The sequence below is a fragment of the Heloderma suspectum genome, chromosome 5 (genome assembly GCF_057233095.1).
Source record: "Heloderma suspectum isolate Gila_16-S chromosome 5, 16-S_ref, whole genome shotgun sequence".
NCBI classification, from domain to species: domain Eukaryota; kingdom Metazoa; phylum Chordata; class Lepidosauria; order Squamata; family Helodermatidae; genus Heloderma; species Heloderma suspectum.
In genome coordinates, this window is record NC_139462.1 from 172,129,587 (window position 1) to 172,151,149 (window position 21,563).

Here is a 21,563-nt window from a genome sequence, read left to right on the forward strand (position 1 = left end):
GAGATGAGTGGTTTCATTTCTTCAGTTAAGTGTCAGTTTCATTTCTCCAGTTAAGTTTCATTTCTTCAGATTTGAAACAGTACTTCCAGTTTTGAGGGAAGAGGATATATAAAGAGAAGGAGACAGCCAGCCAGTAAAAGACAGCGAAAGACCAGGCTGCAGCAAGAGCAGGGAGACAGGCAAGAGCCTGAAGTGAGAACAGAGTCTGAAGGGCAACCAGGAAGAAGCAGCCTAGAAAACTCTAAGGACAGCTAGGATAAAGGAACATGTATTTTGCAGCTTTCATTTTCTTTTAATGCATTTTGTTTCACTCAGCTCTATCGGGTAAATTGTGTTGTAATTTGTTTACTTTAGAACTACTAGTAAACTGTTGTGGTTAAACCCTGTGTCTAGACTATCAGTCACCCCACATCTACCACCTAACCCCCACGTTACTGGAAAGGGGAAGGTAAAAGAATGAAAGCGGGACTCTTAAGGAGGCAAGAGATCCTTAAGGGGTCCAGGTTATAAGTGGAACCTTGACACAGGCACACAGGTCACCTGGTCAGTCATCTGCACTATGATGAGATAGACTTTGTCTATTTAAAGTATAATAATAATTTCTAAAGTTGCATCTATACATATATATTAGCATATGCAAATTGCCACACTCTTTTTTGATGATTCATAAGTGGGCAGCCTATTCTCCAACAGAGCCCAAATCTGAGTGAGGAAGGCCTGACTAATAGAAGCGATGGGGGTCATGAAAACTGGCATGCCCATGGCTCAAAATCTCTCCGAAGGGCTCTTGCTACATTGTCTGAATGAATCATTCTGATGAGAGAGATTTAGTATTCTTGACAGGCCATTCTTGCCAGAGCTTGGTTTCTGTGTATAAAAATCTTGTCACAGAAGGTAAAGAATGATCTACATGCAAAACTATGAAGCATGAATTACTCATAAAAGGCACCTTACCTAAAGTGGCAGAATTCAAATGAGGAAGGGGATATATACAAAATAAAATAAGATGTGTTGCAGTGTCATATAAATTCTATGAGGGCTGCATATATGCAGTAATTGACAGTGATCACTGATATTTGTGATGAACAGGTATAAAACTGCAGTATTCAATGCATTTAGCCAAGGCTAATAAATAACAAAACTGAATTTGGTTCCATTTGTGTTTTGCAAGGCACTAAAAGTGTGTCTTTTATAATATCTCAAGTGCTGCAGCAAAGTGTTGTGGTTTCTTTTTGTTGTTGTTTCCCTGAGTTGTTTAACCTTACAACCTTGGAAAACTGTAATATTACACTTTCATTAGCTACTCATCCATTCTCCTTCTGGGTTCTGGCCCCAGTGTAGTGGAGTTGGCTGGGGGAGAAACCATATGCAGTGCCAAGTTAGAGTTTACTTCTGCCTGCCATAATATCTCCTGGCAAACTCAATGACAGCTGGCACACATGAAAGAAAGAATCTAACCTATAATGGGTGCTTGTAGTGACCAGTCACAATGGGAGGAATACAAAAGCAGCTCATAGTCTGTTTCTCCAGACTTGCAGAAAATGTATCTTTTGACTCTTGTAAACAGGGCCAACCTGTATTTTATTCAGAGACATTCACAAGGGATTGGTTCCAGATTTATGCGGGATCAACGGTGCTGATGCCCCTTCTACCCACGGCAGCCCTGCCGGTTCCCTGAAAATGCTGCACAGAGGGTCAGGAGACCCTGCTGAATGGGGTTCGCTGTGGTGCATGTGTGTGTGCGCGTGCACGTACGGGGGGAGAAGGATCCCCCAAATCAGGCAGATGGACCTTCCACAAGTAGAGCCTTTCCTCTTGTGGAAGGTCCCTTACTCTTGTGGAAGGCAGATCCTGGATCTAAGCCAATTACTTGATTATCATGGAAAAGCCATTTGAGGTTTTACATGGGGACCAAAACACTTGTCAGTACTCAAAATGGGAGATAATGTGCCTTTCTACACAAGACATTTATTGTGCGCTTGTGCTTCTTCACTGAGGGTAGATCATGGGTGCTCTACATGGTGCTGTCCTCCTCCAAGGTCTCTCCCATTCTTTGCAACCAGTTTAGCGGCTTTTTTTCTTAATCGGGGAAAGTCTGGTATATCCACGAATGGCCAAATGAAATCCTAGTGTAGTTGTACAATTCCACTATACCACAGTGCTACCTAGAGGTTATATAATGGGACATATAGAAAGGCAGAGTAGGAAAAAAAAAGCCCAGGAAAAACATGTGTAGAGGGGTCAGATCTTTATCCCACAAAGAATCCAGCAGCAGAAGCCTCAGTAAAGTGGTGTGTTCAAAGCTTCATGTAGAAAAGCCTAATATGGAGGAATTTTCACAGGAGTCTCTTTCCAGTGAAATGCGGGCAAGGAAGATTCTGAGTTTTTTAGAACAGTTCTCAAAGGTGTGGGGCTTGGTAGAAAAGGAGTGGGTGGGGTGGGGTGTGTGTGAGAGAGAAAGAGAGAGAGAGAAAGAGAGAGAGAGAAAGAGAGAGAGAGAGAACAGCTGCAGAACCAGCAAGCCTCTTCTGAGTAATCTTTTGCAGTGTGGGTGCTATTCCTGTCTTATGCAGAAGTAGTAGGAAAGCAGGGGCCATAAATTTGTTGGGGATAACTATTTAGAGAGTTTCAGTGGCTATTAGGGCCACCTTTATTGTGGCTCATTATGAAGAAGTTACTCCAATGCATGTGCTTAATTTTTAAAAATTATTTAAAATGTAATGACGCTGGAAGTCTGCCGGCCAGAAGTGGTCGACACTCCAGCGGTTTGAGCCCAGCTCCACGTGACGGAAGTGAGCTCCCATCATTTCATCCCTAGCTTCTGCCCACCTAGCAGTTCAAGAGCATACCATCTGCGAGTAGATAAATAGATACCCCCATTCCAGTGGGGGAAACGCTGGCAGCACTCTATGTGGGGAGCAGGAACCAGCGCTGGATCTGCCTGGACGCGATCGGCGGAGGAACGGTGGAGAAAAAGCCCGGATGAGCCGACTTCCCTAAGAACGCTGCTGGCCAGCTGATGCAAAGCTAGCTTGCCCTCTTGTGGTGCATCAGTGCAACAAAGACTAGCAACTACCAGCGCCAGAACATCTACCGTGTAAAAACATTGTAGACTCCCTGGCAATGTGTGCCACATGCTAAATAAATAAATATTTAAAATTATTTTTGAAATTTACTTTAGCCTATATCCAAGAACGGATCTTTGGCTGTTGCTGTAAATCTTGCCTCCCCACCACCACCCGCACTGCAAAATGTCTTTGCACCCTATTGAAACCTGAAATGGAGTCTCTTCGGAACATACAAATTCATCAAGGTCTATTAAGTGAAGGGGGGGGGTTCCTCTAGGGTAATAGATGTATATATAAACTTCTCTGGAAAATTGTGTCAGGATCTGGATATTTTGTAAAATTGGACACTCACCCTTTATTTAGAATTTCTATATCGATATATACATATATATCTTGTATATGTATTTTCCCCTTATGTATCTGAACACACGTGTTCAAACTGGAGAAAGCAAAATGAAGCCATTTCTATTATTTATTTAGTTTACTTAAAATATTTCTTGACTACCTTTTAGGGCAGAAGCCCTCCCAAGGCAGCGTACAGCCAATATGATAGTATAAGTAACTAAAAACACAATAAAAACAGTAAAAATACAATAAAAATGGCAATAAAACAATAATAGAACCGAACAACAAAACCAGCAATAAAACAGTAACAAAAACTGCAACAACAGCAATCATATCAGGAGATGGCCAGAATAAAATAATATGTTTTCAAGGCCTTCTTAAAAGCCTGTAGTGATGAAGCATGGCAGACCCCCAATAACATGCTATTCCAGTGTGTGGGGCCACTGCCGAGAAGGTCCTCTCACATGTGGTCACCCACCTGGGATCTACATTCCCAGCCACTAAAAGCCAGTGCTGATCAGGAGTTTTCACACAGCCTCCCTTGCTTTTCAAATGAGTCCCTCCAATCAGATTCACTGCAGTAGCAGTTAGGCCTACCTATATAAGGAGGCATGCTTATGAGGGATCCAACTCTCCATGTGCGAGGAGCCCCAATAACAAAGTGTCTAAGCCCCAGTGACAAAGCATCAGCAAGCAAGCTAATTAAGCAATTGTGTGAGGGAAAGGTAAGCGAAATTACTTAATTATCTATTAAAATACCTAAGGCAACAATTAAAAATTGATAAATAGCAGCTGAAGCCCAAACAAGGGCACAGCTAAATCCCTGAGGGCTAACCCCTTACAAACTTACGAGAGAGAGCTAAATATCAGCAGGAAATCCAGCAAGAGCTTACAGGCCTTGCCGTAACATAGACTACTGAATGGCTGAAAAGAATCTCAGCTGCATATTTTAAACTCACCCCAAGCTTAGAAAGGAGGAATAAGAGTCTGCTTAAATCAAGAAAAAGCACAGGGTAGCTTCAGATTGGGCTCAGTTTAGGCTCAGGCTTTAGGCTTTAAAGTTCACCAAATAAAGCAAGTTAAAGGGTTCAGCATATCATTTAAGGTTTAAAAAAGCACACAGAGAAAGGATCCAGATCTTGCAAGCCTCAGCCTTCCCAAATCACCTACCCTTTGTCTGCTGTCCCCTCCAATGACCCATTGAATAGAGGATCTTCCCTCAATAGGTCTCCCATTCGCTACTGTTAATAGTCCTCCTTCCTAAATAGGCATCACCATTCCCTGGGGGGCCAACTGACCAACATTCCCAGCCACTAAAAGCCAATGCTGATCGGGAGTTTTCACACAGCTTCCCTTGCTTTTCAAACGAGGTCCTCCAATCAGATTCACTGCAGCAGCAGTTGGGCCTATCTATATAAGGAGGCATGCTTACTAGGGAGCCAGCTCTCTGAGGGCAAGGAACTTCAGGGACAGAGCATCAGCAAACAAGCAAGTTAAGCAACTGTGCAAGTTTAACAATAGGGTGAGGAAGCCAGGCTGGGGAACTCTTCTCTCCCTGCTCTGTACTCACAGCAAGTAACTGTAAATAATTCCCCCAACTTCTTGTAGTAAACTAAGTTTTCCAGGGAAAACACACCTGATTTTTTTTTAACAGTTATGAAGGTAGAAAGCCAGCAAAAGGGGGAGGGAAGCTATTAAGTGTATTGCACTGAGTGCCACATGTATGACTATCTACTTGCTGGACAGAAGTCGTGGGCGTGTGCTCAGTGTAATGAGCTCCTGGCTCTCAGGGAACAAGTTCATTCCCTTGAGGCCAAGGTTCCTGACCTGGAGAAGCTAAGAGCCAGAGAGGTTGGTAGATGAGACCTTCAGGGACCTGTTAGCTGTGCCCCACTCCCAGGGTGACAGCTGCTCTGTTGTCATGGAGAATGTGGTTCTCGGGAAAGGAGAGTGTCATTCTGAGAAAGAGGGAAACAATCCTTTAGAAGGGACCCATTCCTCGGAAGGTAAACAAATGTCTTCTCGCACCGAGGATGTGCCTCCAGGGGGGAGGGGGGCTCATGATAGTGGGAGATTCGGTCATTAGACACATGCACAGCTGGGTCTGTGATGGGTGTGTAGTCTGCATGGTGAATTTCCTGCCTGGTGTGAAGGTTGCAGATGTCATGCGCCGTCTAGATAGCCTAGTAGATAGTGCTGGGGTGGAGTCAGTGGTCGTGGTCCATGTTGGTACCAGCAATGTGGGGAAATGTAGTTGTGAGGTCCTGGAAGCCAAATTTAGGTTGCTAGGTAGGAGGTTGAAATCCAGGGCCACCAAGGTGGCTTTCTCTGAAATGCTACCTGTTCCATGCACAGGGCCAGCTAGACAGGGGAAGCTGAGGAGTCTCAATGTGTGGATAAGACGATGGTACAGGGAGGAGGGTTTCAGATTTATTAGGCACTGGGGAACATTTTGGGACAAGCCAGGCTTGTACAAGAGGAACAGGTTCCACTTGAACCAAAATGGAACCAGGCAGCTAGCGCTAAACATAAAAAGGGTGGCAGAGCAGCTTTTAAACTAAGCCCGGGGGGAAAGCCGACAGGAGCTGGGAAGCATCTGGTTTGGGTTAAGTCATCCCAAAGGGATGAAGATGAAAATGATTTGATTGCCCAAATGTAGAAGGGGAGGAAATAGGCCAGGAGTACATGGCAGAACATAATAGCCAATCAAGGGAGCCAGTGTCCCATAGCAAAAGATGCACATGCCAGAGGCATCTGGGGAGGAATACCATGTATAGGTGTTTTGTGCAAATGCTAGAAGCCTCTGAGCCAAAATGGGAGAGTTGGAGTGCTTGATTTTAAAGGAAAACCTGAATATAGTGGGCATTACAGAAACCTGGTGGAGTGGAGAGAACCAGTGGGATACAGTCATCTCTGGATATACACTCTATAGCAAGGACAGGGAAGGGTGTACCAGGGGAGGTGTTGCCCTGTATGTCAAAGAGGGCATAGTGTCAAGTGGACTAGAACACCTAAAAGTACCTTTCAAAGAAGCACTGTGGGTGACAATAGCAGGCTCCAAAACTAGTTTAGTGCTAGGAACATGTATTGTTCCCCAGAACAGAATGCTCAGAGTGACCTTGAGATGGAAAACGAAATCAGGGAGGCCTCCAAACAAGGAAGTGTTGTAATAATGGGCGACTTCAATTACCCCCACATTTATTGGATAAATGCATGTTCCAGCCATGACATAGAGGTTAAAGTTCTGGATGCCCTAAAATGATTGTGCCCTAGAACAGTTGGTCATGGAACTGACCAGAGGGGAGGTGACCGTGGATTTAATCCTAAATGGTGTCGCCCAGGACCTAGTACAAGATGTAAATGTTGTTGAACCACTTGGAAACAGTGAGCACAGTGCTATCAGATTTAAGATATATTTAAGTGGGAAATTGCCCAGGGAGTCCAACACAGTCACATTTGACTTCAAAAGAGGACACTTCTCTAAAATGAGGGAACTGGTGAAAAGGAAGTTAAAAGGAAGAGTCAAGAGGATTAAATCCCTTCAGAATGCTTGGAGATTATTCAAAACCACAATAATAGATGCAAGTAGACAATAAGATATGCAAAAAAGCATTTTGAAGAGCATATCGCTAACAACATCAAGGCCAACAATAAAGAATTCTTTAAACATATCCTATGCAGAAAACCAGTTGGGGAGGAAGTTGGACCACTGGATGACAATGGAGTTAAAGGATTACTGGAGGAGGACAAGGAGATTGCAGAGAAGCTGAATGAATTCTTTTCATCTGTCTTCACTGCAGAAGATATAGGACAGATAACTGTACCTGAACTGATGTTTTCAGGAAGGGAGTCTGAGGAACTGAGGCAAATAGTGGCAACAAAAGATGAAGTTCTGACACCTTATTGATAAATTGAAAGCAAATAAATCACAGGGCCCAGATGGTATCCATCCTAGAGCTCTCAAAGAGCTCAAATATGAAGTTGCTGATCTTCTAACCCAAATATGCAACATGTCCCTAAGATCAGCCTCTATACCGGAGGACTGGAAGATGGCCAATGTAACTCCAGTTTTCAAAAAGGGATCCAAGGGGCATCTGAGAAATTACAGGCCCGTTAGCTTAACGTCTGTTCTTTGTAAATGGGTTGAAGGCATTATTAAAGATAAAATTAGTAAGCATATAGAAGGACAAGCCCCGCTGAAAAATAACATGGCTTCCGGAAAGGTAAGTCCTGTCTCACTAACCTTTTAGAGTTCTTTGAGCATGTCAAGAAACATGTAGACAGGGGTGATCTGGTAGACATTGTTTACTTGGACTTCCAAAAGGCTTTTGACAAAATCCCTCCCAAAGATGCCTGAGCAAACTTAGCAGTCATGGAATAAGAGGACAGGTCCTTCTATGGATCAGTAATTGGTTAAATTACAGAAAGCAGGGAGTAGGAATAAATGGTAAATTCTCCCAATGGAAGGAAGTAAATCGTGGGGTTCCGCAGGGATCTGTATTAGGACCAATGCTTTTCAACCCGTTCATAAATGATTTGAAATTAGCAGTGAAGTGGCCAAGTTTGCAGGTGACACCAAATTATTCAGGGTGGTTAAAACAAAAAGGGATTGTGAAGAGATCCAAAAGGATCTCTCCAAACTGGGAGAATGGGCATCTAAATGGCAAGTGTGGTTCAACGTAAGCAAGTGTAGAGGGATGCACGTTGGGGCAAAAAAAAATCCCAACTTCAAGTATAGCCTGATGTGATCTGAGCTAGCGGTGACCAACCAGGAAAGAGATCTTGGGGTAGTGATGGGCAGCTCAATGGAGATATCAACTCAATGTGTAGTCGTTGTAAAAAGGCAAACTCCATGTTAGGCATAATTAGAAAAGGAATTGAGAATGAAACTGCCAATATCATACTGCCCCTATACAAATCTATGGTGCGACCACACTTGTAATACTGTCTACAGTTCTAGTCTCCACACCTAAAAAAAGATATTGTAGAGTTGGAAAAGGTGCAGTAAAGTGCAATTAAACGGATCAAGGGGCTGGAGCATCTCCCCTGTGAGGAAAGGTTACAATGTCTGGAGCTGTTTAACTTAAAAAGAAGGTGAGTCATGGGAGACATGATGGGGTGTACAAAATTATGCATGGTGTGGAGAATGTGGATAAGGAGATATTTTCTCCCTCTCTCAAAATACGAGAACCTGGGGTCATCCTATGAAGCTGACTGGTGGGAGATTCAGGACAGATAAAAGGAAATTCTTCACACAGTGCATAGTTAAACTATGGAATTCGCTACCACAGAAAGTAGTGATGGCCACCAGTTTGGATGGCTTTAAAACGGGGTTAGACAAATTCCTGGAGGAAAAGGCTATCAGTGGCTACTGGTCTTGATGGCTATGTGCTCCCTCCAGTACCAGAGGCAGTGAGCCTATGTACAGCAGTTGCTGGGGAACATGGGTGGGAGGGTGCTGTTGTGCTCATGCCCTGCTTGTATGCTCCTGGACAACAGCTGGTTGGCCACTGTGTGAACAGAATGCTGGACTAGATGGACCCTTGGTCTGATGCAGCATGGCTCCTCTTATGTTCCAGCATGGCTCTTTTTATGTTTTTATGTTCTTAAGGGCCTCTCTTGCTGATCTCAAAACACAGGCAGGCTGATATGGGTGAAGGGGGTCCTTCAAGTATTAAAAAGATGCTTTTTCTGTAGTCTATGACTCATGAGATATGCCATGGCAGAGGTTTTTTTCAAGAGGTTAATTGATGAGGCAATTGTTTATTACCCCCTTTTCTTGTCACTTAGTGCACTACCGTTTGTATGGAGGAAAATACATCTTCTGTTTTTGCCTATAAGAATGGGCAAGTAGCATTCTCATCTCCTACTTCTCTGCAATATTTCTAGTTAAGGCTGCAGTTTGATACACTCATACTTGTGAGTAAGTCCCATTGAAGGCAATTCTATACTGTCTTGTGAGCAAGCCCCATTGGGGGCCAAACAAGGCATGATCAATTGTGTACATGCAATTAACATTCATGGTTTTTGTTATATAAATAGTAATCTTGTAACCATACAGGGGGGATGGGAAGGGAGAGGTCCTCTTCCTATCATGGTCCAGACCCCCCCCCCCAAAACGTTCTATTTGCATTTCAAAGCACGACTCTGTTGGCACCTGTGATAATGTCACTTGAAATGCAAATAGCAGCTTCAGAGAGGTGATTGGCGGCAGCGGGGGGGGGGGACTATGGTAGGGAGACTTACCTCTTGTCCCTACCCCACACACTACAGTCCAAAGGCTGATCTGGCTTCCCCATGGCTTCAATTTACATAACAAAAACTGTGCATGGTAATTGCATTCACATCTGGTTTCATCCCAAGTGCTGTGGGACTTAGTTTTGAGTGAACATACTTAGGGGTGTACTGTAGTTAAATATAATTACACTGTATGGGAAATTTTAATGTTGAATTTTAATGTGATAAGAAAGTAAGCAAGCCAAAGAAACAATCTGTCTTCATCTTACAGTGGCTTTATAGTGATGGCCTTTGGCTAAGCAATAAAGAATGTGTGAATTGTGAGTTCTTTTGTAGATTGTCAGGCAGCTATGATCTAAATGGATATGTTTGGGAAAGGGTTATGTCATGCTTTAAGAGAACTGGGTGGAACCTATCAATCTCAACAAGTTATGCAGAGAGAGAAATGTTCTGGGAGACCTTGTGCAAAGCGAAGTTAGACATGCAAGACCTCAAACTGATTTGTGTAACCCACACAATACATCACAAATTTGTAGGTGTGCTGATTTAACAGCTGTGTGTGGGTTACAGCTGCCTGTGATTACAGGCATATAGGAAGACTTTAACAATTAGATGACAGAACTTTATTTCAAATGTAGGAGATGGAGGATGAGTTTCTGTACTGATGAAGAAGATTAGGAAAAAAGTAATAAACCAGATCAGAGGCAACTAGAGGGGCAATGAAATGCTATAATTTTAAAAGGGAACTTTAAAGAGAATGTAGGGAAGGATCATGGCTTAACAGCAGAGCCCCTGCTTTGCATGCAAAAGGCATCTCTAGGTAGGACTAGGAAAGACTCTGGTCTGAAACCCTGGGGAACCACTGCCACTAAGTGTAGACTAGGGATAGGCAACCTGGTGCCCTCCAAATAGTTTGGACTACAACTCTGAAAAGCCTTGGCCAGCATGGCAAATGGTCTGGGGTTATGGGAATTGTAGGTCAAAGCACCTGGAAGGCACTAGGTTGACTACCCCTGGTGTAGACAATACTGAACTATATAGATCAGTGGTCTTATGTTTCTAAGGGCATCATCCTATGCATGTGTAGACAGAAAAAGTCCTAGAGCTCCCAGCATTCCATGCTGGCTGGGGAATGCTGGGAGCTGTAGGACTTTTTTCTGCTTAAACATGCATAGGATGGCATCCTCAGTAACCTTTGAATAACAGGATATAATTCAATACTGTCTCTGCTTCTCCACCCTTGAATCATACATTTTAAAGCAGGGCTGGGGTACCTGTGGGCCTCCAAATGTTAGACTACAGCTCCCATAATTCCGTACCCTTGGCCAAACTGGATGGGGTTATGGGAATTGGAGTCCAATAACATTTGGAGGACCACCCCAGTTCTAATGTGCGTTGGTTTTATTTTTTGCACTCACACATTTATGAGCATGGTTTTTGGATTTCTCAGAACAGCAAGGAACCTTTCTCCAAGGATGCTGTGAAGAAACGGTGTACAAGGGATCTGTACCACAGGCCACAGCTGCCGTCTGTGGACTGACATATGCTTGAGCATAGCAAACAATGAAACATCTCTGTGATTGCATGACCAGTAAAGGTAAACACACTTTCTGAAAGTGGCTGTACCTGTTGTAACATGTCCTTTGGTATCGAGTCAGATGTTGGTGCAGAGTGTTCTTAGTTCCATTGCCAATGCACTAAATTTCTGGTTCAGTGAACTGCTGCTTCCAAAGACAGGATTCAGAGTACGCTGTCTACACCAGCTCCCTTGATCTATGTTTGAAAAATCCAAATACGATGGAGACGTCAACCTCTTCCATAGTAGAGCTACTTCCCTAAATCAAGATAAGGAATACTTGGAATAATGCTTCCAAAACTGTGCCCTGTTACTGTTAGGCTGAGCTTTGATTCTGTTCAGTGTGAGTACATCTGACTACTGGTTTTATGTTGCAGTTCTAGGGTAAAGTAATAGTTTGCTTGATTTTATCTGTGCTTCCTGTTTTTATGTTGCAATTTTACTGCAATCTAATTCTATCTCTGATGCTCTAATTCTTCTGTCTCTCAGTTCTGGCTTGTAAAAGTCCTTAGTGTGTATTTATTCCCTTAATAAAAGACATGATTAAAGCAATAAGAAGATTGAATGCAAACACATTTAGACTACTTCGTTTTCCTATCCTTTATGCTCTAGAATCACAGGTATTTGGGCCTGGCTGGTTCTCTGCAGAATCACGCTCGCTGCTTTCTATGGCTGACACAGCTCATCAGGGAGTGGTGGTGGCAGCACCAATGAGAAGCGAGGTGGGGAGACCTGGGGGGGAGGCACAGAAAGGGGGGAGTTGCAGCAAGGGGCTGCGGGGGACAGGTTTCTGGGAGATGTGGCAGGGTGTGTGGGTGGACACACTGGGAGGTGGGGGGAGACACAGTGGGGGTGGGGGCAAATACAGCGGAGACATGCGTGTGCTCTCCTGCCTCAGGCTGCGGAAGAACATGTGCCAACCCTGATAGGACTGCACTGTTGATCTTTGTACAGTGCCTGGAAAAAATTAAGTATATTATGAATAGCAAGCTAGTGAAGCTGAATTGTTTGAACTTGAAGCGATTTATATCCCACGGAAACACAGAGTCCCTTGCCCAACTCAGAGAGTGTAATATCTAAAACATTTCTATTTTGAATTGACAACTAGATCCCGGGGCATGTCTGAAGGCATCTGATGCAGCCGCCTTGCTGAAGATGAGCAGGCCTGGGTCTGTTCAGTGCCTGGGAATCCCATGTCTACAGCCTTGGGCTCTGTGGAAGAGAGACAGGATAGGAATGTAATAAATAAAGCTGCGAGCAGCAGTTGGGTATGACGCTGCGCCGCATAAATCCCAACCACTTCTAATAGGTTTAAAGGCAATAACAAAAAGCTTCGAACTGTGTTCTCAATGTTTTGTGTGGAGTTGGAGAAGCTGGTTCAGAACTGCCATCTGAACAGCCCTTGAATGTCACATTGATTCAGTGTGTGTGTGTGTGTGTGTGTGTGTGTATATGTATGTGGGGGGAGGGGGGACCAGATTGTGCTACAGCATTGCAGTTTCTAGTCACTTGTCCTGGGTCAAATGTGTTTTCTTAGTTCAGTAAGGTTCAGCCAGAGTGGTCTCTCTACAAGGGTCTGAGAAAGTTTCACTCCTGCATGCCTTTCTGAAGTGAATCTCCAGACATTTGGAACCTTTCCCATCAGCGGTTCCTCACTATCCTGGAAGGATGCCATGAGCAACTATTGAATGTTGGATTCAGATTAAAGTAGGACTGAGAGAGATTCACAAAGCCATCACTAGCAGGAAGCTATGTTTTACAGGAACGAGGCAATTTTTAGCTCGGCTTCAGAATGCATATAACACCCTACTTGAACCTAAAAATGCATATGCACAGCAGTGCCTTATACAGGGCTATTCGAGTGCATGAATTCACCAAGTAATCTGCTTCTCTTTGAAATCTGTCCTTGAAACTAGCTGATGCTCACTTGCATTCAGCATATCAGATATATTATCCTATCCCATCAGGATCAGGAGCGGGGAGTATGTGGCCTCCAGATATTGTGCAACTTGCATCAACCCTAGCCAACAATGTGAGTCACAGTCCAACAACATCTGGAGGCCCCACCCATGACCTAGACCAGCGTTCCCCAACCTGGCACCATCTGGAGGATTTGGACTATGATTCTATCATCTCCAGCTGATAATAGGAATTATAGTCTAACACATCTGGAGGGCACCCGGGTTCAGAAAGCTGACCTAGAATATTCCAGTGGCCCAACATTACACTCAAATCATCCAGTAGTCTTCAAAAAGCTAGGCCTATTGCCATATTATTTTATGTATTTATTACTCAAATTTATGTACCGCTTTCCACAGAGGTATCATAGTGGTGAACATAAAGTGTAATGCCATCAAAGCAACAATAAAATAGCAGAATAAAAAGTTAATCAGCAGTAAAAATGCACACTCTGCTGTGTGCTATTGACCATATCTGGATGGGTAGGGAAAGCCTGTGTGAAGAGATGGGTGTTGAGAAGGGTCTAAATATCAGAACTGGTGGCCTGCCTAATGACTGTTGGTAAAGCATTCCAGAGGGTGGGTGCTGCAACATTATATGCTCTACTGCAAGAGCTCCTGAGGCAAACCTCAAGAGCATATTGGACCCTCAGAAGGGCTCTCTCTGAAGACTGCAGAGTTCAGACATAAGGGGCTAGGTGATCCCTAAGATAACCTGGTCCCGCGTTATTTAGGGCTTTAAAAGTTAAGAAGAACACCTTCAACTTGGCCCAGTAGCTTATTTGCAGCCAGTGCAGTTCTTTGAACAAAGGTGTAACTTGCTGTCCGAAACAGGCCTCAGTTAGCAGCCTCACCGCTGCATTCTGCACCAGCCACAGCTTCCAGACCAAGCCCAAGGGTAGCCCCACATAGAGCGCATTACAATAATCCAGTCTTGAGGTCACCAGTGCTGAACCACCGAGGCTGAGCTCTCACAGGCCAGGAATTGCCGTGGGAAGACATGTGATACATATCAGCCTATATATTTTCAATGGTTGTAAGTCAACTGACAAGCCTGTACAGCAACAGGGAGAGGTCAGAACTGATGGAATTAATCCTGACACCTGCAAACTCTGCAACATGACTTTTTGGCCTAGTGTTAATGCTATAATGAATGAAAAGCTGATTATCCATGACATTTTGTCTGAAAGGAAGTGTTGAAAACATATGGTATTTTGACTTCCGATATTTTAATGTTGACTCAAAATGTCATCTGCAGGGCACATTATCAGCATGTGACTCAACTTCGATATGAAATCTTGAAAGAGACAATTTGATAAGATCCAGAACTCGGTTGAACATGGAAGTGTCCGTTAAAACTGAAATGTTGGCCAGCAGAATCTAAAGTAAGGACTGGAATCTCTGGAATATGATTTACTGTTGTTGTGACACAAAGGTCCTGGGCCTTGCGATCAGACTTGATATATGGTGACAGATCTTAGGGTAGCTTTTTACTTACCTCAATAATAATACATGCAAAAGTTCAGAAGATGGTTTCAAATGTTTCTACAGGGTCATTTGTCATTCGTACTGACAATTCAGCTTTATAGGGGTGGGAATCTTATGGGGTTTTATGTGCTTTTGCACTACTCCCATTTGTTCCCAGTGGGCTGGGCTCATTTGCGATTATTTTAGACCATAGCTGACGTTTGTGAGCTTAAGCTTTGGGGTAGAGAAAAAATGACTGTGCATTCATATATCTCTGCTGTATACAAAGCAACTGTATGGCAAACAGCCACAAATATTAAGACAAATGCAGGCATTGGGGTACCTTCTATGGATAGATGAATCTGTCAATCATGGTTTCTCATTTTTCCTGTCTTAAGTTTGGTTTCTGCTGAACTTTGAGAATTTCTCCAAATTTAAGTTTGGTTCATCCTGAAGTTCAGGAGTTTTTCCAATCTTAAGTTCGGCACATTCCAAACTTTGAGGTTTTTTTAAAAAAAAGTTCACATGAAAATTCATACAGGGTTTTGGCACGTTTCTACTATTACATACATTTTTGTACACAATTTTGCCTAATATTCACATTCCTGCAAACAATTTTCTTAATATAATGCATTTTGTACTTTATTCTCACTAATATATGTGTTTTTGTGTGTACTTTTCCCTAATGTACACATTTTGTAGGCATTTTTAATTGGAAAACTCCATTGCAAATTCGAGAAGCATGATTTTCAAAGGATAACTGAGTTTGAAAATGTGAAATGTGGTAATTCACATTCAAGCGTGAATGAAACAAATTTCTACCCCATCCCTAGTACTTTCTAAAGCTGGAAAATACCTGCCTTTATCCTTTATTCTTTTACAAATAGAGTCTCATTTCCCTTCTACTTATGTCCTCCTGCATGTTGTACATACTATCAGATTTATCAAGATACCATTATAGATCTTAGACGTATCCTTTTAGGGCACAATTCTGTGGGGGTAGGCGGCTGCCTCCAAACTCGGAGGTGACCGCCTATCCAATGTAGGGTAGGAGAAGCATGGAAGGGATCGTTTCGGCTGTCTAGCCATGGGAAGGCGGAGCAGGGGAGGAGGCTGCCGGATGACACATAGGATGTGTCATACTGGCATTTCCGCCTTCCCCGCCCTGGAACACCCCCCAGAATGCCCTGTTTTGGCTGCTCTGCACTCCTCTTCTGAGTGCAGATCGTGAGGCCATTCCACGCTGCCTGCAAGGCAGTGTGGAAGGCAGGGAGGTCGGCTTTCTGGAAACCGACCTCGGAGCACGGGCTCTGAAGTCGGTTCCCGGAAAACCACATATCCTATGGCCGTCTAGCCACTGACTAGCTGCCATAGGATTGCTCCCTTAAAGGGGGAAATGATGAGTCATCAGTTTCTCATAACACTATGCCAAAAAGTTATGTTGCTGAATTTGTAAGCGGCCACAATTAAAATGTAGGAATAAAATGTCTTATTTCTATAATACAAACTAGTTTTTATTTCTCCCTGTTGCAATACTAACTTATTTAGAATTCCAGAAGCAGCCCATTTGGTTAATTTGATCTTGGAACTTTACAGATCTCTACAATAGTAAATATATATTTTTAGTGATAAACTATTTTTGATCAGCTCACAGATAATCATTGAGTTGAAGCAGATTCATTTATTTCCAGCTGAAGCTGGAAATAAATAGTAATACTGTATTATGGCAGTTTATCTAGACTGTAATCCTCAACAGTAAATTACAGATATTTAAATATGTTTTTTCTTCAGCTATTAAGAACAGAAGGTTTTGACATATTGTTTTTCATTTACCTGCAATGAGTTCTTAAGGCCTCTTCTACAAGTGTTATCAAAACCAACCTTTACACTCCAGAATAATTAATATTAGGCAATATTTATTTATTTATTTATTTGTGTAATTTATATCCCACCTTTCTGCCAAGAAAATGGCATTCAAAGTGGTTAATGGTAAAAATCCAGGCTAAAAAAACCTTAATTAAAACATAAAACAAATAGATTAAATTAAGCTTTAGATTTCTGAACTAAAAGCGGAGTCTTTTAGAGTGTTGAGCCCTCTAAACAAGAAGCAACTTTAAGAGTGTATCTGTTCTTATCTTGAAATGCAGTACACAGGAGACATTGTGTTGGATCCATACTTAGTCATGGTAGACCCATTTAAGCCCCATTGATTTCAGTGGGTCTACTCTGTATGCATAAAGTATGGATCCAACCCAGTATTTTTGCAACCTGCCACTTATTCTATTCTGTATACATTTTCTTCCTATGGACCCCCCCTCCCTGCAATCCAGATAATTTCACCTGAATGATGAGCAGATTTATCTTCTCAGACCTGGAGAGAGGAAAAGGAAAACAGCACCAAACAAACTGAATTTGTGAATGCCTTTATATTTGACCTTTATTTATTCATTTATTTTATAAACTGGTCTACATCTAAAAAAAGATTTCTAAGTGGTATACAGTAAAAAATAAATCAAAATATAAAAGAATAGAAGTATTTGAAATCAAATTATACCAATGAAACTGTGGCTGGTCTTTTATTCAGGAAATGCTTGTTTAACAAAAAATGCCATTAGCAGATGCTGAAAACTGTTGGTGCCTGCCTGACATCAACTGGCAGATAATTCCACAGAGAGGGAGCCAGTATACTAAAAGCTGTACTCCAGGTGGACTTTAAACGGATCTCAGCTCCATGAGGAACCACCAGGTCCACCTTATCTGATGACCTCAGTGACTGGGCAGGCTGGTTAAGGGAGAAAGTGCTGTCTCAAGTATCCCAGTCCCAAGTTGTTTAGAGCTTTTTACACCAATAACAAAACCTTAAACCTTGACCTGGTAGTAAATAAGCAGCCACATGCTGAAAAATGGCAGGACCCAAGAGCACGTCACAGTAATCCAGTGTTATTAGTGCCTATACCTTAAACATTGACTATACCTGTAAATATTGTAATGTACCTTAACAGGGAAAATAGCAGTTTGGTTGGGAAGTAGTGGGAAACTGTGCAAAGGGAAAGGGCTAATCACCTCTCAGCACTGTGGTCACAATCCAAATTGTGCTTCCAACTGATTCTTAAAAACCATATATTTACCAATTGCAAGTCTCCATTGTGTCATTAATATGTTTCCAAATGTATGAGATTCAGGGTGGAGTAGATGAGATACTTTAACTGCATTGCTGAAAGTCATTAGGTAGAGATCTCTCCTGCCATGCTGTTCAACTTCCTCTTCTTCCAATTGGCCTAGAAGTAGAAGGAGGGTGTGTGGTATGGTGACAAAGGGGAACATATGACACGATGTTCCACTTGTGGTTGCAAACATTTTTAGGCTTTGACAACGAGGCTGAGCCCAGAGTCAACATCTACTCAGAAATCTGTGTAAGCAGAGGGGTTGTCATAACACTGGTTTAGCGTCATGATCAGAGATTATAATCCAGCAGTGGGCAACTTGTGGTCATCCAGATGTTGGACTACAACTCCTAACATGCCTGACCATTGACCATACAGGCTGGGGCTGATGGGAGTTGGAATCCAACTCCTGTTATAAGCAATTGTTTTTCCATGCAGTAACATCTGTAAGCACATAGCACCACAGGCTTTTTAAATGGCTACCATGTGACACCCAGTTACCTGAATCCACCTGATGTCTCATTATGGCATTTTAGATATGACTCTGAGCATCTTCTTGAGTATCCTATTGGTGGGTTTGATAGAATGTAGGACAACAGGTTGCATCCAATGTTAGTCCTACTTTGAGTAAACCAATTGAAATGAATGGGACTTAAGTAAGACTAATACTAGATACAACTCAGTGGGTTCTTTCTTTGTGTTTAAAGTATGGCTCCAATGTCATTTTCTAGAATTTGGATTTTTAAAGACACATTTTTATTCAAGTATGTTTTAGATGTCAAGTGCTAACTCCCCAAGAGCTTTAAAGGTGTGTTAGGGTAATCAATTGTTATGTATGGTAGAGGGAGAGGATTGTGGTTTATCACTCACCACTTCAGTTAATTTCCAATTTTCAGGCACACCAGGTCATTAATAGAGAGATCACTAGAGACAGAGGATGGAATCTTTGCCATCTTCCGAGGGTGGCAAGCTCTTGTGCAAATCATTGTTGTTATGCATGCACATACCTCCTTACAACATTACAGGTTCCTGAAACCACAGTTAATTTAGTGAAATTTGACTCTGTCCCAATTTCCTGATATAATATGGCTAAAAGCTACAGTAGTGACTGAATGTGTGGGTAACATGATTTTGAAGCCCTTAGTGTTGCAGTAGCCAAATGATAGCACCAAGTGCCACTCTATGTACCCCAGCCTTCTCCAACCTGGTGCCCTCCATGGCTCATTGGTCAGGCTGACTCAGAATGATGGGAGTTGCAGTCAAACACATCTGGAGGACACCAGGTTGGGAAAGGCTGATGCACACTATATCCCAAGATAACATTCCTGCTGCAACTCATGTCCTAGTTGTGGGTTTCCTGTGGGCAGCTGGTTGGTCAGTGTGTGAACAGAATGCTGGACTAGATGGTCTGATCCATCATGGCTCTTCTTACATTCTTAACCCCTACCCCCACCTCCACATATTCTTTTCCCAAGGGACTCCCAACCCCTGGGAGTAGATTTGGAAGGAACTACACAAGGGGCTACAGGAAGATGGGGGAGTTGGGAAAGCTCTGTTCCATGAAGAGAACTTCCAATCAAAGCCACTGGAAATAACTAGTTTGTTAACTACCAGACTTTTGTTCCTTTGGGGTATTCAGAATGGAAAGAAGAATTGTGTATAGATAAATTATTTATTAAATTTATTAATTGCTCATCTGGCCAGTCACCCAGCCACTCTGGGCAATGTACAACAATAAAAACAGTTCATACAATAAAATGGAAGCATTTAGTGAGGGGGTGGGCAACTTGTGGCCCTCCTGATGTTTTGGCCTACAACTCCCATTGCCCCTCACCATTGACTACGCTGGTTAGGGCTGCTGGGAATTGTAGGCCCAAATATTAGGCAAGCTACCTCGATTTAGTGTCACCTGAGCCTGAAAGCAAGATTTGCTTGAAAGCACAATTGCAATGTATCCTTCTTAGCATTTTATCGCCCAGTCTCACTTGTTAAATATTTTTTCATCTCCAGTCAAAATAACCCCTGAAATAAAACAAGCAACTATGCCTTGGGTTGGAGAAGGGTGAGGAAGTTGTTTATTCTCATATACCACTACTGCAGCATAAACACCAACCACACAATATCATTATGTTTATTTTCAATTCAAGTCTTCCCATGCTCATAGAGCTGAAGCTAAAAGTCAAGCATGAAAGGAAGGTATCAGCAGGCTTGGTGTAACCCCAAGGTCTGCAAGGGTGCCCAAAATCTTTAGAAAAACACCCTATTTGGGGCGGGGGGAATGTAAACCAGGTTGGAGGGAGAATGGATTGGAGTGGGTCGAAAAGCAGGATGAAGGAATCACAGAATTAGTCAGAAGGCGCCTTGGATGTCATCTAGTCCAACCCTCTGCTTAATGCAGAATCCATAATTCAGGATGCAACTACACCATGCATGACAGATGGTCATCCAGCCTCTGCTTAAACATCTCCAGAGGCTGCCTGTTTCATTGTCAAACCACTCTTACAATTGAGTCACTTTTCCTAATGTTTACCTGAAATCTACTGCATTTCCCATCTATTGGTTCTATCCCTGCTTTCTGCAGCAACAGAGAACAAGTCTGCTCCATCTTCTGGAAGACTGCCCTTCATGTGTTTGAAGACTGCTATCATGTCTCCCTGTATTTGCCTCTCCTCTAGACTACATATACCCAGCTCTTTCCACCTCTTCTCATAAAACTTGGTTTCTAGACTCCTCATCATCCTAGTCTCTCTCCTCTTGACATGCTCTAGTTTGCCAGTGTCTTTCTTAAAATGTGCCCACAACTGGAAGAGACCTAAGAAAAGGGTCTCTTACCCTATGAAAAGGGTAAAAATGTCTGGATAGGTAATTTTCCTAGTTCACATTGGGATGCTATTTTTAAATCATCATCCAAGGGATGAAAGTGAGAGCTGCCCATAGAAATCAATGGAGAAATTCAAGATTTTAATGTAGCTGGGATTGGGCACCAGTGTGTCCACCTACCCCCCAAATGGAAGAGGAAAAAACCCAAATGGAGCAGGGGGACGGACACAAACCCATCCAGTGATGACTAAGGATGATCAGTGGGCATGGAATGCTGTCTGACTGTTGGACAGGGGGAAAGGGAAATGCAGGGTGGGAGGGAGCTGGAACCCTGAGCAGAAGATACTACAACATTTTGTTGCAGGACCGTACTTTAGAAAAGAGCAAATGGCTCAGAAAATTTAGAGCTACACAAAGGAAAAGATTATCTAATAAGACACAATGCATTATGAATACTATTGCCGATTATTTCTTTTTAGCCTGCTCAAAACCTTGTGTGTGGCATGGAATTTAATTTTTATAATTGATTTAAAATATTTTTAACTTGCCTTAGTGGGTGCATTGTTCTCACAAGGGCAGTGCACTCAAGGCAGATTAGAATATTACAAAAACACAAATGTACAAATCACAATTGAACACACATACACACACACAGCAGTAGCAGCAGCAGCTAATGATTTTAAAGTATCAAATGCAGACTGGAATAACTGTGTCTTCAGGTGTGTGTGGGTTTTTAGGCCATGCATATCTGTCTGGGAAGGGAGTTCCAAAGGTGTGGGGCCACCCTTGAGAAAACCCTATCCCTAACACCTGTAAGCCTAACGGGCCTTGCTGGTGGACCAGAAAGTAGGGCCTCTGCTGCTGAACTTAATGCTTGGGCAGGCTCAGGCAAGTGCCGGTGGTGCTTCAGATAATGTGGTCCCAAACC

At 42.8% G+C, this 21,563-nt stretch overlaps 1 long non-coding RNA gene across 1 annotated transcript; it reads left to right on the forward strand.

The window, feature by feature from the left end:
* Positions 1-3,992: 3,992 nt before the first annotated feature.
* Positions 3,993-17,780, forward strand: LOC146344832 (uncharacterized). Its single transcript, XR_014792323.1, has 4 exons — positions 3,993-4,138; positions 11,101-11,247; positions 14,443-14,569; positions 16,982-17,780. It is a non-coding gene; the product is annotated as an uncharacterized LOC146344832 (long non-coding RNA).
* The last annotated feature ends 3,783 nt before the right edge of the window (positions 17,781-21,563 follow it).